Genomic DNA, 14,348 nt, shown 5'->3' with positions numbered 1-14,348 from the left:
ACTTATGGACTCTAACCAGTATATCTCATTTTACACAAAACCCACTATGTGAAATTACAGATCATTTAAGTAGTGGTCATTTGCTTTACAAGAATTCTCAGTATAGAGTTTACTCATATTTAATTAGATTACGCATGGTAAATTCCAAATGTTTTAATTTAGTTTAAATATCATTTCTACATGCTAATTTTAGGAACAGATCTATTATTTGGTTTTGTCCCTGCTATGAATTATTTCAATGAAACTAAGTATTTAACTAAGGAGCCCTGGTGGTGTTCTGGTTAAAACAGCTTAGCTACTGACTGAAAGATAGGTGGTTGAAACCCACCAGCCACTTTGTGGGAGAAAGATGTGGCAGCCTGCTTCGGAAAAGATTATAGCGTGGAAACCCTGTGGAGCAGTTCTACTCTGTCCTATAGGGTCCCTATGAGTCAGAATAGACTCAATGGCAATGGGTTTTGGGTTAAGCATTTAACTTTAAAATCATTTTTAAATAGTTGATTAGATTTAACTCTGTTAAATCTTGAAAGTGAAATTGAGTTATTTGTAAAGAGTCTAACTGATATGGGAAGCATAACTACAAAGTAATGACAATACATAAATCTTACCAAAATTAGATTAAACTCCAAAGAGAGGTTCCACTTTGAGCACTTTCTTTAAGTCAATGTAATGCCTGAAAGGTTCAGAAACTCATTTGCTAACCAAACACGTTTAAAATGTGAATTTAACATTATTAATAGTGAAGTTAGCCAAATAGTTAAATATATTTTAACAGTTTTCTTGATTCTTTAAAAATGAGATTTGCTTTTAGAACTAACAATCTTCTCTTTGACTATGTTCTTTTATAGGAGCAAGACAGAAAGATGGACTACTCTTCTTTAATCTAAAAGTTGCATTGTAACAACTTTAAGAATTCACCTGAAAAACTTCCTCTACATTTATTATTTTTAGTTTGTGCTTCTTATAAACCAAGTGTGTTTAAGCTTCTAATATTTTCCTGAACAACCATATTAGGGCAGTTTGTGTTATTTTATTTTTACAAAGCTAATTGAATGGTTACATTTTTCCCCTTGTAAAACTATTTCTTTTTATACTTTAATACAGGATGTAAGCTATCTTTTCACCTCTCTCCCTCCTGCACTTGTGACTAGGCAAAAATCTCTTAAGTGTTCACATAGTTCAATCAAAACATACAACAGAATGGAATTGGTTCTGCTCTACTATTGTAAACCAAGTCAGCAAATTGATAATTTGGATCACAAATCTCCTTATTGGTTCTAGAAGTATATCAGGACTAGCTGGCAGAGCTGTAGCATGTATCTGGATTTTAAACATGATGAACTTACACTTTGAATTATATACCAGCCAAACCTAGTCATCCTGTTGGTTATGTTCTCCATGTTCTTTTATTGGGTTTGGCCTGATTTCAAATGTGATTGTGAAGAAGAGTGGTTTTAACTTTTGTGTTTTGTTTTAATTTTCTCACTTGTACAATGCCAAGACAGTATTTGTAGCCTTAAAATAGAATGGCTTAAAATACTAGAAATGCAGTGATTGCATTTAAAATTAATGTCTTAGTCTCAGAAAGGTATAATATATCTATTTCCCTTTAAGAATCCAATCTTTGTTACAAGTGTAGAACATTTTTTTTTTTCTTCCATAATTCTCCCCATAGTTGCATACTCCTGTCTTTCACAGACTGTTTGGAGTCTCAAGAGTGAACCGTTTGGGGCAGGACAGCGGAAGGTGAACGTATTTCAGTGGCTCTGAATCACTTTAGCCCTACCAGTACCCATAGTAGTAACCTGGAGTTATAAGCACTTACTCCTTATAAGGCAAATTTTAAGAGCTGTAGAGAATCCAATTTATGGAATTTTTCATTGATATTTAATTCTGCCTCAGTTGTAACCCAATTCTGAAGGTTGTTTTGGTGAGTGTTCACAGTGAGTCTTGAAGAGTTGATTCAATGGATAAATATTTAGTTTGTCATAATCAAAATGTTACGTTGATTTGTTTCTTAATTACTTTGTTAAATTAATAACTTGAAGGTTCTCCTCGGCTTTCTTTAAGGAATTTCCTTTTATTTACTTGTTCAAATATAAAGCATTCTGGTAATTTTAAAAGGGCATATTTTGATTTTAATTATCAGCAATATTTGGTTTCTGCTTAATAATTGCTTCTTGAAGCCACAGAATTACACGCTGTTCATGACAGAGGGTATAAGTATAAAACAATGAGACTTATTTTTGTAAGGTTTATTTACTCTCATTACTTTGTAGTTATGCTTCCCATATCAGTCAGACTCTTTACAAATAACTCAATTTCACTTTCAAGGCCTTCCTTAAAGGATTCTTACTCTAGAAAGAAGTTCTGTTGAGTAAAGGGAAAGGGTCACAATTCAATCATTGGCCTGTTGAACTATGAAATGTAGTTATAGTCTGTATGAAACACGTATGGAAAAGATGCCCTTGTGCTAGATTGTGGAAGGAAAGTGCTGTGCCTTTATCATAGAGCTCTTCTCAGCCGGATTCATCTACAGATCCACCCCAGGAGTTACTTAATTTTTCATAACTGGGAAACTTCTCTCATGGCCGTAGTGCTTCCTCTACTCATATAAACTGGATATGAAGCCACTTCATACTGAAACAAGAAAGTAGAATTCATTTCAGGGATCTCAAACCTGTAATACTCAAGTGGCACCATGATATCTCAAGTACTTGAACTTGTCTGGTGAAACTTATGTAAGATTTGGAATGGATGGTACCAGAACTCATGAGACAGGTGTAAAACAACGTGTGACTTTTACTTAGGTTTCATTTTACTTGGATGCACAATCAATGCCCATGGGAACAGCAGTCAAGAAATCAAATGATGTATTGCATTGAGCAAATCTGCTTCAAGAGGGCTCTTTACAGTGGTAAAAAGGAAAGATATCACTTTAAGGACTAAGGTGCGCTTGACCCAAGTATTTTCAGTCACCTCATACGCATGCAAAAGCTGGACAATGAATATGGAAGACCAAAGAAGAAATGATGCCTTGGAATTATGGTGTTGGTGAAGAATATTGAATATACCATGGACTGCCATAAGAACAAACAAATCTGTCTTGGAAGAAGTACAGCCAGAATGCTCCTTAGTAGCAAGGATGGTGAGACTTCATCTCACCTACTTTGGGCATGTTATCAGGAGGGATCAGTCCCTGGAGAAGGACTTCATGCTTGGTAAAGTAGAGGGTCAGTGAAAGAGAGGAAGACCCTCAATGAGATGGATTGACATAATGACTGCAAGGACGGGCTCAAGCACAGCAACGATTGTGAGGATGGCACAGGACTGCATAGCATTCATTCTGTTGTACGGGGGGTCACTATGAGTTGGAACTAACTCGATGGCACCTAACAATCTAACAACAAGTGGTCAACTGTTTACCAACTCTTCAAAAAGGCAAATACCTCCTTCCTTAGAAAATGTGGTGGAGTACTTATCTACAAAGACTCTGGTGGCCCCATAAGGTATTCATCAATATTTATCATCAGCAGATCTGAGCCTTAAGTTCTCACATTGAGGTCAACTAGGACAGAAACTGGGAAAAAAGGAGAACTTTTCATCTCAGAGAGGCCATATCCTCTGAGAAGTAGCCAAGGATGTAGTGAATGTCCAAGTGGTTAAAAACATAAAAGTAATGATCTATGAATACCACATCACCTATTGTTAATTTTATGGTTCTGTATTTCATCAAACCATACAAAGCTGCTAGGCCATTTACTACCTCAAGTGTTAGGGAGAGTATTTTCATAGGAATGAGGTAAATCTAAATCCTCAATTTTGTTGTTTTGTCATTTCTTGAGGTTGCACTGATATTTGAATGCAGTGGTTATGCCCTTCCTTCTTCAACCAAAGTTAAGTGGAATAAGAGTCTATGAAGCCTTCTGACCCATTAAATTATTACTCCAACAATGTCTTTTTAGCTACTGAACTTCCCCCTTATGTTTTATGTGCATAAATCTATTGATAAAGCATGGTGCCTTGAACTAGAATCTAATCAGAATTGCAGAGTCTAGTTTTTGCCATTTCCTCTCAGGCTTACAAGTGTGGCTTACTTTCCCAGAGCAACCAAAGGCATTGTGGGTAGAAACCTTGACCCATTTCCTTTTTTCTCTGTTGATAAAATGGTCAGGTTGAAATATGCCCCCATTTGAATTGTTTCTGGAAAACTGAACATGTTTGTAACCAATATGAATTTTTAGTTCACCAGAATATGTATTTTTAAAAGCATTCACTGACATTGCCCTCAGGGTTAAATGAGGCCCCAATATGCAGACAGTGGCTTAGTGAATAGGCTGTCTGTATTTCTGTTTATCGCTGAGTAAATAAGCTAAAACAAATGACAGTTTGACATCTTTATAGTAAATCTCAAATGTTAACATACATTTCAAATTCATCCTTATATCAGTAGTAAATATCTTTTTTTTCTTAATTTCTGATTTGATTTTATCATTCTTGCCTCTTAAAAAGATTTAATGCATTTTAATTGTTTTCATACTTTGTAGAAATGAAAGTCTGTGTTTGCTACAAACTGAATGCTCATGCTACCTGAAATAATATTTTGGACTGCAGGACAGTATTAATTCCTAAATAGATTGACTGTGGTCTCATAGTACGTATGTATATGGGCATGGGAAGACACATACAATAATAGTCTCTGTGTTTAAAAACTATCATGGTATACATTTTCCTATGTGGTGCTTGAGGAGTTTCATTCTACAGTTTACAAGGTGTAGGTTTGCACCCCCAAATTCTCAGGGTATACTATTTTACCCAAATACTTGAAAGAAAAAGGTGCCCTGTATTTTATCAGTACTGTTGAGGGGAAAAATTTCTGTGTAAGTTTGTTGTTTTAGAAAACTACTTATAAAGATCAAATTCATAAAATATGTTAGGCTTTTACATAATTTCTAAGATGATATATACATATATGTGGTATATATTTTCAGTAGATTGCTTATATATTCTTAACTCACTTCAGGGTCCTAAGCAGACTTCACGTGTGCATAAAATCATTAGCGAAGCATGTAGCATTTCCTAAATGGTGCCTTGGGTTTGAATCTAGTCAGAATTTCAGAGTCTCATCTTCTGGGGGGAAAAAAGTGTCCATCTATGACACATGTGATTACTAGGTGCAGGTGAAGATTCTGAAAAATGAACTTGTTTGTGTGCCCCGTGTTCCAGAATAAAACTGAACCTTAACATTTGTAAGCTGTTAATATTTAGTGTTTCATGTTGCAACTATACCACATCATTGGATTCCTGTTTAATTCATAATGGTGCAGAATTAAAAACACACACACAGAGTTCTAATTTGATTTTTTTTTTTCTTTTTTTAAGTTGCATAAGTGCTTTCACAAGCTAGTGGTAATGGCAAAAAGCCTTTCCCAGGGCTCCCTGAAAATAATGTACCATTCTTGGATCGATTTCCTAGCAAGCGGTCCTTTCTTTTCCTCCCCACTCTGAAGATGTGGGTTTCTATATTTACTTATAACTCATATGATGTACAGTAAAGACAGTGGTGGTTGAAAAGAATGTGAAGACTGTGGAAGTTAGGTATGAATAAAGTAGAGTAAATTGTGTGATAAATGAGAAGGACATTGAATAATGCTGAATTTTATCCCTGACTATGGAAAAATGTCAGAGGTAAATGAAAAGAATGTAAACATTTAAACTACTCTCAACATAGAATTCTTGGTGGAAACATTCTGGCCTGAGGTCTGATGTGATTATATTATAGAATGCAGTGAGCTTGGCCAAGGTGGATTTCGAATTTAGCCTAACAGTTCTGAGAATTGCATTATCAGTGTATCGCATATGGAGAAAACTATTTAGACAAGTATTCTATGAGACTAGCCTAAAACCAAAACCAAACTCACTGCCGTCGAGTCAATTGTGACTCATAGCAACCCTATAGAACAGAGTGGAACTGCCCCGTAGGGTTTCCAAGGCTATAATAAATCTATATCTGAACTGCCGACTTTTCGGTTAGCAGCTGAGCGCTTAACCAATGCTCCACCTACTTGCCTTTAATGGCCAGCATTTGCAAACGATTGTGCAATCTTGTGTAATGATCTTTTATTTTGACTGTTTTGAAAGGTTGTTTTTTTCCATTAAAAGTAACTGCGAAGAAAACATGCATTGTTTGTCATTATTTTAAATTAAAAAAAAAAAAAACAAGCTTTGGGTATTCTCACTTTCTTTTGGCATCTAGTTTAAATGCTTCCTTTAACTAAAATACTCTTTATTAGAGTCACTGGTGGTTCAGCGGTAGAACTCTTGCCTTCCATATGGCAGACCTGAGTTCGATTTGCACAGCCACCACCCATCTGTCAGTGGAGGCTTGCGTGTTGCTATGATGCTGAATAGGTTTCAGCGGAGCTTCTAGACTAAGACAGACAAGGAAAAAAGGCTTGGCAATCTACTTCCAAAATTCAACCAATGAAAACCCTATAGATCACAACAGTCCTATGTGTACCCTATCATGGGGATGGTATAGGATGATGCAGCATTTTCCTTGTTGTACATGAAGACATCACGAGTCGGGGGCTGACTCGGCAGCAGCAAACAACAACTCTTTGTTACTGTTTCACATACAGGTAATGTTAGTTTTCTATAGCTGCCATAACAAATTACTCCAAACTTACTGGCTTAAAACAACACAAACTTACGATCTTATAGTTCCGGAGGTGAGAAATCTGGTCTGGGTGTCACCGGAGAATTTCACCCAGTGAACCTAAGGAATCTGATCACTTGTGTCATTAAGCAGCATTGTGAGGAGAACCCACCAATGTGTGTGATGCTATGTTGACCCCAAAGAGCAACCGAGACAATAAAAGCCATGGAGGCCTGTAATAGTAATTTGGATTATTCCCTTCAAAAACTACATATAAGAGGGCACGTATTTTGGAGACCTACTGAATAATGAGATTCAACGCTGTAACTTGTCTCTTAAGTCAATCACTAATCACCTGATGTAACTATAAACCTTAAGTTGTAGGGCAAGAAAGAAAGTTGAGGGAGGTTCCAGGCATTTCCTAAGTTACTTCTGGCTTCCAGCTCTTGTTCCAGTGAATTAACTCTCAAACACTACTCTCCATTTTGCCTCCATGAGTGCTGTTCTTCCCTATGTTTTATTGCCCCACCAGCTTTCATTAAGCACACCCACCCAATCCTGAGTATTCCAGACTCAAGGCTATAGGTATGGCAGGATTTTGCTGAAGATGTAGGATAAATGGGGTGGAGATTAGGAGGTGGTCTATAACATGGCATCCAGCTGCATTAGCAAGCAGTTTAAACCAGAGCCATTGACTTCCTTGTTCTTTGATAGTCCCATTTGATCACTAGATAATTTGCACTTGTTAAAGCCATTTGTCCTCTAGCCATTCTTCCTATTGTCAGAGCCCTTTTCCTTATTTCACCCTCTACATCCTCTGCTCCCTAACTTGCGGACTCCCAACCCTCCAGTTTCCTGTTAATTCTTACGTGGAGCAATTTAATCACCTAATGATGCCTTGCTAGTGCAGACCCACTAAGCTATGTCCAGAAGAGCTCCCCTTCATAACCAAGCATGCCCATTGTTCTAGTCATGTAGTGCTGTGTAACAGTGCACCCCAAAACTTGTTGTCAGCTGCTGTCGAGTCGGCCCCTGGCTCATTGTGACCCTATGTGTTACAGAACTGCTCCAGTGGATTTTCTTTGGCTGTAATCTTTATGGAAGCAGTTCCCCAGGCCTTTCTTCTGCAGAGCTACTGGCTGGGTTTGAATCACCAACTTTTAGGTTAGTAGCCAATTACAAACCACTTGCACCACACAGGCTCCTCCCCAAAACTGTTGCTTAAAACAACAAACATCATATGGGTAGCTCATGAATCTGTAATTTAGGCAGGACTCTGGAACACTGGCTCTGCTTCATACAGCAGCTCAACTGGGAACTGCAGGATCCACTTCCAAGGTGGCTCATTCACATGACTGTCACTTTGATGTTGGTTTTTGGCTGGGACTACAGCCAGGAGCTTCAGTGCCTCTTCATGTGGGTCTCTCCATACACTACTTGGGCTTCCTTAAAACATGGGGCTGTGTTCTAACAGTGAATATCCTAAGAGACAGAATGAAGATGCTGCCAGTTTCTTAAAACCTAGCTCAAAAACTGACACAGCATCACTTTCACCATACTCTATTTGACAAGCAGTCACAGAGCCCAGATTCAACAGGAAGGAACAGAGACCCTGGCTCTCATTGGGAAGAATGTCAACGAATTTGGGGAGCATGTTTTAAAACCACCATACTCATTAAGGTATGTTTTTAAACAGATACATTTTTCAAGAGAATTCGGAGGTCATCTAGCTTACACTGCATTAGGTAGGCACAGCCAAACATTCTAGCAAGAATCTAGAATTTAGAAAATACAAAGTTTGGTTGGAATGCTTTTTGGTGTATTGGATAACATGTCGAAGTCTGGTAGGGCAGAAATCACTGTTGCACCTCCAGTGTTAAGGGAACCGATTTTCTTCGGGAAAGAAAGAGTGGCTGTTATATGTCAGGTGCTCTGATTCATGAGAGGTTAGGATTTCAGGAAGCTTTAAATACAGTGGGAATGTCTGATATGCTGATGAAGCTCTCTAGTCTAAGCCTTGCCAAAAGCATGGAGACTGAAAGAGGAAACTGGCTAAGGGCCACAACAAAGATCCATGTCAATGACCCAGCATGGGGTGGGCAGAGCAGCAAAGAGAACTAGGTGTGAAGAGAACCAGGAAAAGCAGGGCAACAGCAAGAGCCTGAAAGGAAAGAAGCTATCCAGTTGTGCAGGGTTCAGGGAAGCTGCTGAAAGGCAATAAGAGAGGAGTGTGGGGAGAAGCAGCATGATCAAAGCCCTTTGACAGAGAGGTGATCCAACAGAAATGGGATGAAAAGATAGTCATTGAAACACATAGCAAAAACTAAAATTTTTTTCTGCCTCTTGAAGTTATTTCCACATTAGCAGATGGTCCATGGTATGGTATATCTCCAAAAGCTTATATACCTTCAGATTCGATTCAAGTCGTATGTGCCTAGGTTCGAAACTCACTTCTACCCCTTACCATCAAGTAATTTTGCTTCTACAAGCCTCCATCATTTTTTTCTGTAAAATATGTTTAATAATAATATATTACAGTATTATCATATATATATTATACACATTCGATCTAGTATGTGCAGTATTATATATATATGCTATAATATTGAAGCCCTGGTAGCACAGTGGTTGAGTGCACGGCTGCTGAGAAGTCGGTGGTTTGAACTCACCAGCGGCTCCACGGGAGAAAGATGTGGCCGTCTGTTTCCATAAAGATTTCAGCCTTAGAAACCCTATGGGGCAGTTCTACTCTGTCCTATAGGGTCACTACGAGTCAGAATCAACTTGACAGCAATGGGTTTGGGCCTGGGCATAGTATATTATTCGACATTATATATATTATTAGAATGTGAGAATTGTAATGAGACAATATGTATTAAACTCCTAGCCTGTAGTTAGCATTCAAGAAATATTAACTACTACTGTATACCTCTCCGTTACAGCATTTCTGCTTCGGAAAATTTCAAATTCACTGCTTTATAGGTTGCTTAAAAATATTGAATCTATTTATTGGGATACCTTCTATTTATAACAATAATAATACAAACTCATTTAAATAAATTAGGAAAATACTGAAATATTTTAAAATATGAAAAAAAATTCTTAATCACTCAGAGATACCCACTATACAAATTGCCTCTAGAAAATAAGTGTTCATAAATATATTTAATATTTTAAATGCTATTTTGCATTCTACTTTTTTTGCTTCACCATATTATAAACCTACCTCCTTATCTTCCAATATTCTTAGAGGACATGACTTTCAATGACTTTATTTCCTCACATGGCCATACCATAATATGTTTAACCAATCTCTTAGTTTTAAGCATTTAGTTTTTATAGTTTTGAGCTATCAAAATGATGCTTCAATGAGCGTCTTTGACTATAAATCTTGGTAAGCATCTCTGATTATTTCCTTGAGATAAACTCCTCCTAAGCAGAATTACTGAATAAATGACATGTGCATTCTTAAGACTTTCAACATATGGGATTTTGAGATATCCCTTGCCTCCTCCCACTCCTTCCCCTCTCCCCCAACACACCTAAGTTGTCAATTCTTTAGAAATAGTCTACGCTAATGAGGAGCTACCATGCAAACACCCCACTTAGAAGCCTCATATTTTAGCACTTCGCTTGTTTCAAATTAACATGATGGTGGAGGAATGAGAGGCTCCTTGTGATTTGTAGAACTATATATTTCACAGCAGACAGTACAAACTTGCTCTCATACCTTTTAGAGTTTTTTCCTAGTTTACAGTTTTCCTGTGATTTTAGAGTCTTTCTTATTCTCAGGGTCAAATTGCTATAGAGTCGGACTCTCGAAGCGTGGGAACCAGACCAGTAGCATCAGCTTCATGTGGGAAAATTTTTTTCAGTACAAGTTCTCAGCCTCCTTCAGCTGAATTGGAAATTTGGGGGATGGGGGCAACAATCTCGGTTTTAACAAATCCTCCAGGTGCTTCTGGTGCTTGTTCTAATTTTGGCCAGAGAGCACAGACAATCACTGGTTGGCTGCTTTTCTGGAAGGAAGCAGAAGACAGGTCGTCCTGAAGAGAGAACTTTGCTCGTGACCCACCATGTTAGGGCACTAGTCCCCAAAGAGATATTCCCTCAGCAACCCTCATTTCCTCAATGATAAAATAATGGAGACAGTACATGCCTATCTCTCAGGGGTTTTGTGAGCATTTTAAAAAGATGGCGCTTGTGCTCGCTTTAGCAGCACATACACTAAAATTTGAGCCATACAGAGAAGACTAGCTGGACCCTGTGCAAGGATGACACGTGAATTCATGAAGCGTTCCATATTTTTTTCCTGAATGAGAAACTAATTTGCTCTGTAGACTTTCACCTAAATCACACGCACACGCACACACACACACACACACACACACACAAAAGACGGTGCTTAAGAAATATCGCTTCTCTTCTTTTTTGGCAAAGTTAATCTAGCCCGAGTTTTGACCCTTTATTTTTTTCTTTTGAGCAAAGTGTAACAGCACTATACCAAGAAGAGAGAATAAATTGCTTTTCTATAGAAGCTCTGACTGAAATCTTTTCCCTTCAAATATCCTTTGGTCACCCTGAAAGCAGTTCAAGTTGTGAACACCCTGGCAATCATAGAGAGTAGCTCGATAGTTACTGGCCATTTACCATGTCCTGCATGGAGGATACGAAGAACATGCCCTGTGCTTGAAAAGCTCACACTTTATCTGGGAAGATATTTACATAACAAAAGTAAATTTAAAAACAAACAAAACAAAACAAGGCAACAGAGAAGGACACTCATCAAAGCTGGTGTGGTTAATTCCCAAGTAGCTGGTTGTTATGGATTGAACTGTGTCTCCCAAATATATGTATCAGCTTAACTAGACCAGTATTCCCAGTATTGTGTGGTTGTCCACCATTTTGTGGTCTGATGTGATTATCCTATATGTTGTAAATCCTGAGCGCTATGATGTTAATGAAGCAGGATTAGAGGTAGTTATATTAATAAGGTAGAACTCAAACTACAGGATTAGATTGTATCTTGAGTCAATCTCTTTTGGGATATAAAACAGAGAATTGAGCAGATGAGTCAGGAGTGGACCTTTAGACCTGGGGTCCCTGCACTGAGACCAGGGGAAGATTGATGACAAGGACCTTTCCCCAGGATTGACAGAGAGAGAAAGCTTTCTCTGGGAGCTGGTGCCCTAAATTCAGACTTCTAGCCTCCTAAACTGTGAAATAATAAATTTCTGGTTGGTAAAGCCATCCACATCTGGTATTTCTGTTATAGCAGCACTAGATAACTAAGACAGTGGTCTATGTAATAAACATACCTGGGAAGCAGGGATCTCAACAGATGGCAGCTTCTACGTGGAGGAAATATGATGGGAGCTGGAAGGGATGAGAGCAGATAACCTGAAACAGAGTGTAAGTCTGTTTGGGAACCTGTGTGTTGCCAGGGCAGGCGGGGGTATATGAAGCTGGAATGCAATGTTGAACTGACTGTGGAGAGAGTACTGAATTCTAAGCTTAGGAGCTCAGACTTGATGTTGGGCAGGTAGCACACTACAATGGTTAAGTGCTTGAAATTAGGCAGACTTCTAGGTTAAATCCTGGCTCTGCCCTTTACCATCTGTGAGACTTTGTACCAGTCATTTAATCTGTGTTTCAGTTTTCCATGCAAAAAGAGTATATAGTAGTAGTTCCTACTTTATGTGGTGTTATGAGAATTAAATTATTTAATACCCTTAAAGCACCAACAGCAGTGCATGGCACCTAACAAGCTCAGAATAAAGTATTTGATAAATAAATAATCAAGGTAGAGGGAGATTTTGGAAGACTCTGGTTAAGCAGCAACAATTTTAATTCTTGGAAGTTATCTGCTCATCCACGTGCTTTATATTCAATTCACCAAGAACCCCCTCCGCCCCCAGATATCATTAAAAGGCTAATGTCTTCTTTCCTAATTAAGGAATATAGTAGAACCTCTACACCTTTAAGCATGTGTAGCTCAACAATTTGAAATCTTCATCTTACACTGAAATTTTTACTCCATGACTGTGTTTACATGATTAATCTTCAGACAAACTGAGTGGGAGAAGGATAAATAAAAGTGGGAATAGAGTACCCAGAAATAAAATGGAGGTGCCTGACTTTCACTAACAAAAGGAACCACGTAATTAAAGCCTAAAACCTGTTCTGGAAAGACAATGCCCAAACTTTTATATGTAATCCTAGAAGATTATGGCAGGAATCTTTCTAGTAAAAATAGAAGGGTGAAAATAGCCTGCAGGTTTCTGTGATGTTCCAAGTCAACTGTGAATAAATTAAACTTTGATTACTAGGCGGGTAGCCAAGGATTACTAATGTCATCCTAGATAAAAAAAAATAATCCCAGGATGGAAGGCAAATGATTAGCTGAAGTACCTCAAATGATGTCATTTCATTGACCTAAATGTTGCTATTCTTTTCTAATCTCATCAAATCGGATTCGCAATTGCACAGAGGCTCTCTGAGAATGCTACTGCACGCTCCAGCTGAAGCTAACAGACTCCATTTAAGGGTTTTAGATGTTATGAATATAAAGGAAGCTGATACATAGCCAAGAAAAGAGGCTGATTCTGGTTAAGTAGTAAAACTAAAAAAAAAACCAAACCAGTTGCCATCGGATAGATTCCGACTCATAGCACCCCTATAGGACAGAGTAGAATAGCCCCATAGGGTTTCCAAGAAGCTGCTGGTGGATTCGAACTGCTGGCCTTTTGGTTAGCAGCCAAACACTTAACCACGGCCCCACCAGGGCCCTGGTTAAGTAGTAGCTGAGTAAAACCAAAAACCCAAACCCGTTGCTGTCCAGTTGATTCCAGCTTATAGCAACCCTACAAGACAGAGTAGAACTGCCCAATAGGGTTGCCAAGGAGCGGCTGGTTGTAGCTGGGGTAGAGGTAAAGAAATCATTTGGCTTGGCTCAAATGTCATCTGCTTGATGAAGTTTTATCTGTGCCCACATTATGTTCCTTTAGGATTTTGAACACATTTCTTTTACAGCATTTATACCATGTGTCCACACAAAAATTTACACCTGAATGTTCATAGCAGCATTCTTCATAATAGCTAAAATATGGAAACTACTCAAATGTTCATCAACTGAAGAATGGATAAAATGAGGTATATCCATACAATGGAATATTACTGAGACATAAGAAAGAATAAAGTACTGATACATGCTACAACATAGATGAATCTGGAAAACATTGTTAAGTAAAAGAGGCCAGTCATGAAAGACCATATGTTATATTATTCCATTTGCATGAAATGTAAGAATAGGCAAATCTATAGAAATAGAAAGAAAGTTAGTGGCAGCCTAGGGCTTGGAGATGGGAAGATTTCGAAGTGATTACTATGGGTTTTTTTTTGGGAGGGGTGATGCAAATGCTCTAAAATTGATTGTGGTGATAGCTGTGCAACTCTGAATATACTAAAAAATATTGAATTGTACATTTTAAATGGATGAACTGTATGACATGTGAATTATATCTCAATAAAGCTGTTACCAAAAAAATACACATTTGTTATTGCACATTTAGGCCTGCCTCCAGGGATGAAGAACCCTTCATGGAAGAAGGTGCACTTGGCATAGAGAAAAACAAGAGTCTATGAGTGGGCAAGGGCCTCTGATAGCATCAGAGAAAGAAGCTCAAGAACC

The 14,348-nt window shown here is 38.1% G+C and overlaps 1 protein-coding gene and 1 non-coding gene across 3 annotated transcripts in view; both read left to right on the top strand.

The window, feature by feature from the left end:
• Positions 1-14,348, top strand: part of CUNH4orf54 (chromosome unknown C4orf54 homolog) — a 28,684-nt gene extending 14,336 nt beyond the window's left edge. Inside the window, exon 2 of one of the 2 annotated variants that reach the window (XM_023734714.1) lies at positions 14,230-14,348. The gene's annotated coding sequence lies outside the window, so the exon portion shown is untranslated. Of the gene's footprint in view, positions 1-848; positions 3,003-14,229 lie in introns of those variants that run through there. The other variant, XM_023734712.1, reaches the window with a different exon arrangement.
• LOC111821232 (U6 spliceosomal RNA) lies at positions 10,862-10,967 on the top strand. Its single transcript, XR_002824676.1, has one exon. It is a non-coding gene; the product is annotated as a U6 spliceosomal RNA (small nuclear RNA).

The sequence above is a fragment of the Trichechus manatus genome, unplaced genomic scaffold (assembly GCF_000243295.1).
Source record: "Trichechus manatus latirostris isolate Lorelei unplaced genomic scaffold, TriManLat1.0 scaffold00071, whole genome shotgun sequence".
In the NCBI taxonomy this organism is placed as follows: Eukaryota; Metazoa; Chordata; class Mammalia; order Sirenia; family Trichechidae; genus Trichechus; species Trichechus manatus.
The sequence above is the reverse complement of the archived record's forward strand: the minus strand, read 5'-3'. Positions and strand labels throughout refer to the sequence as shown.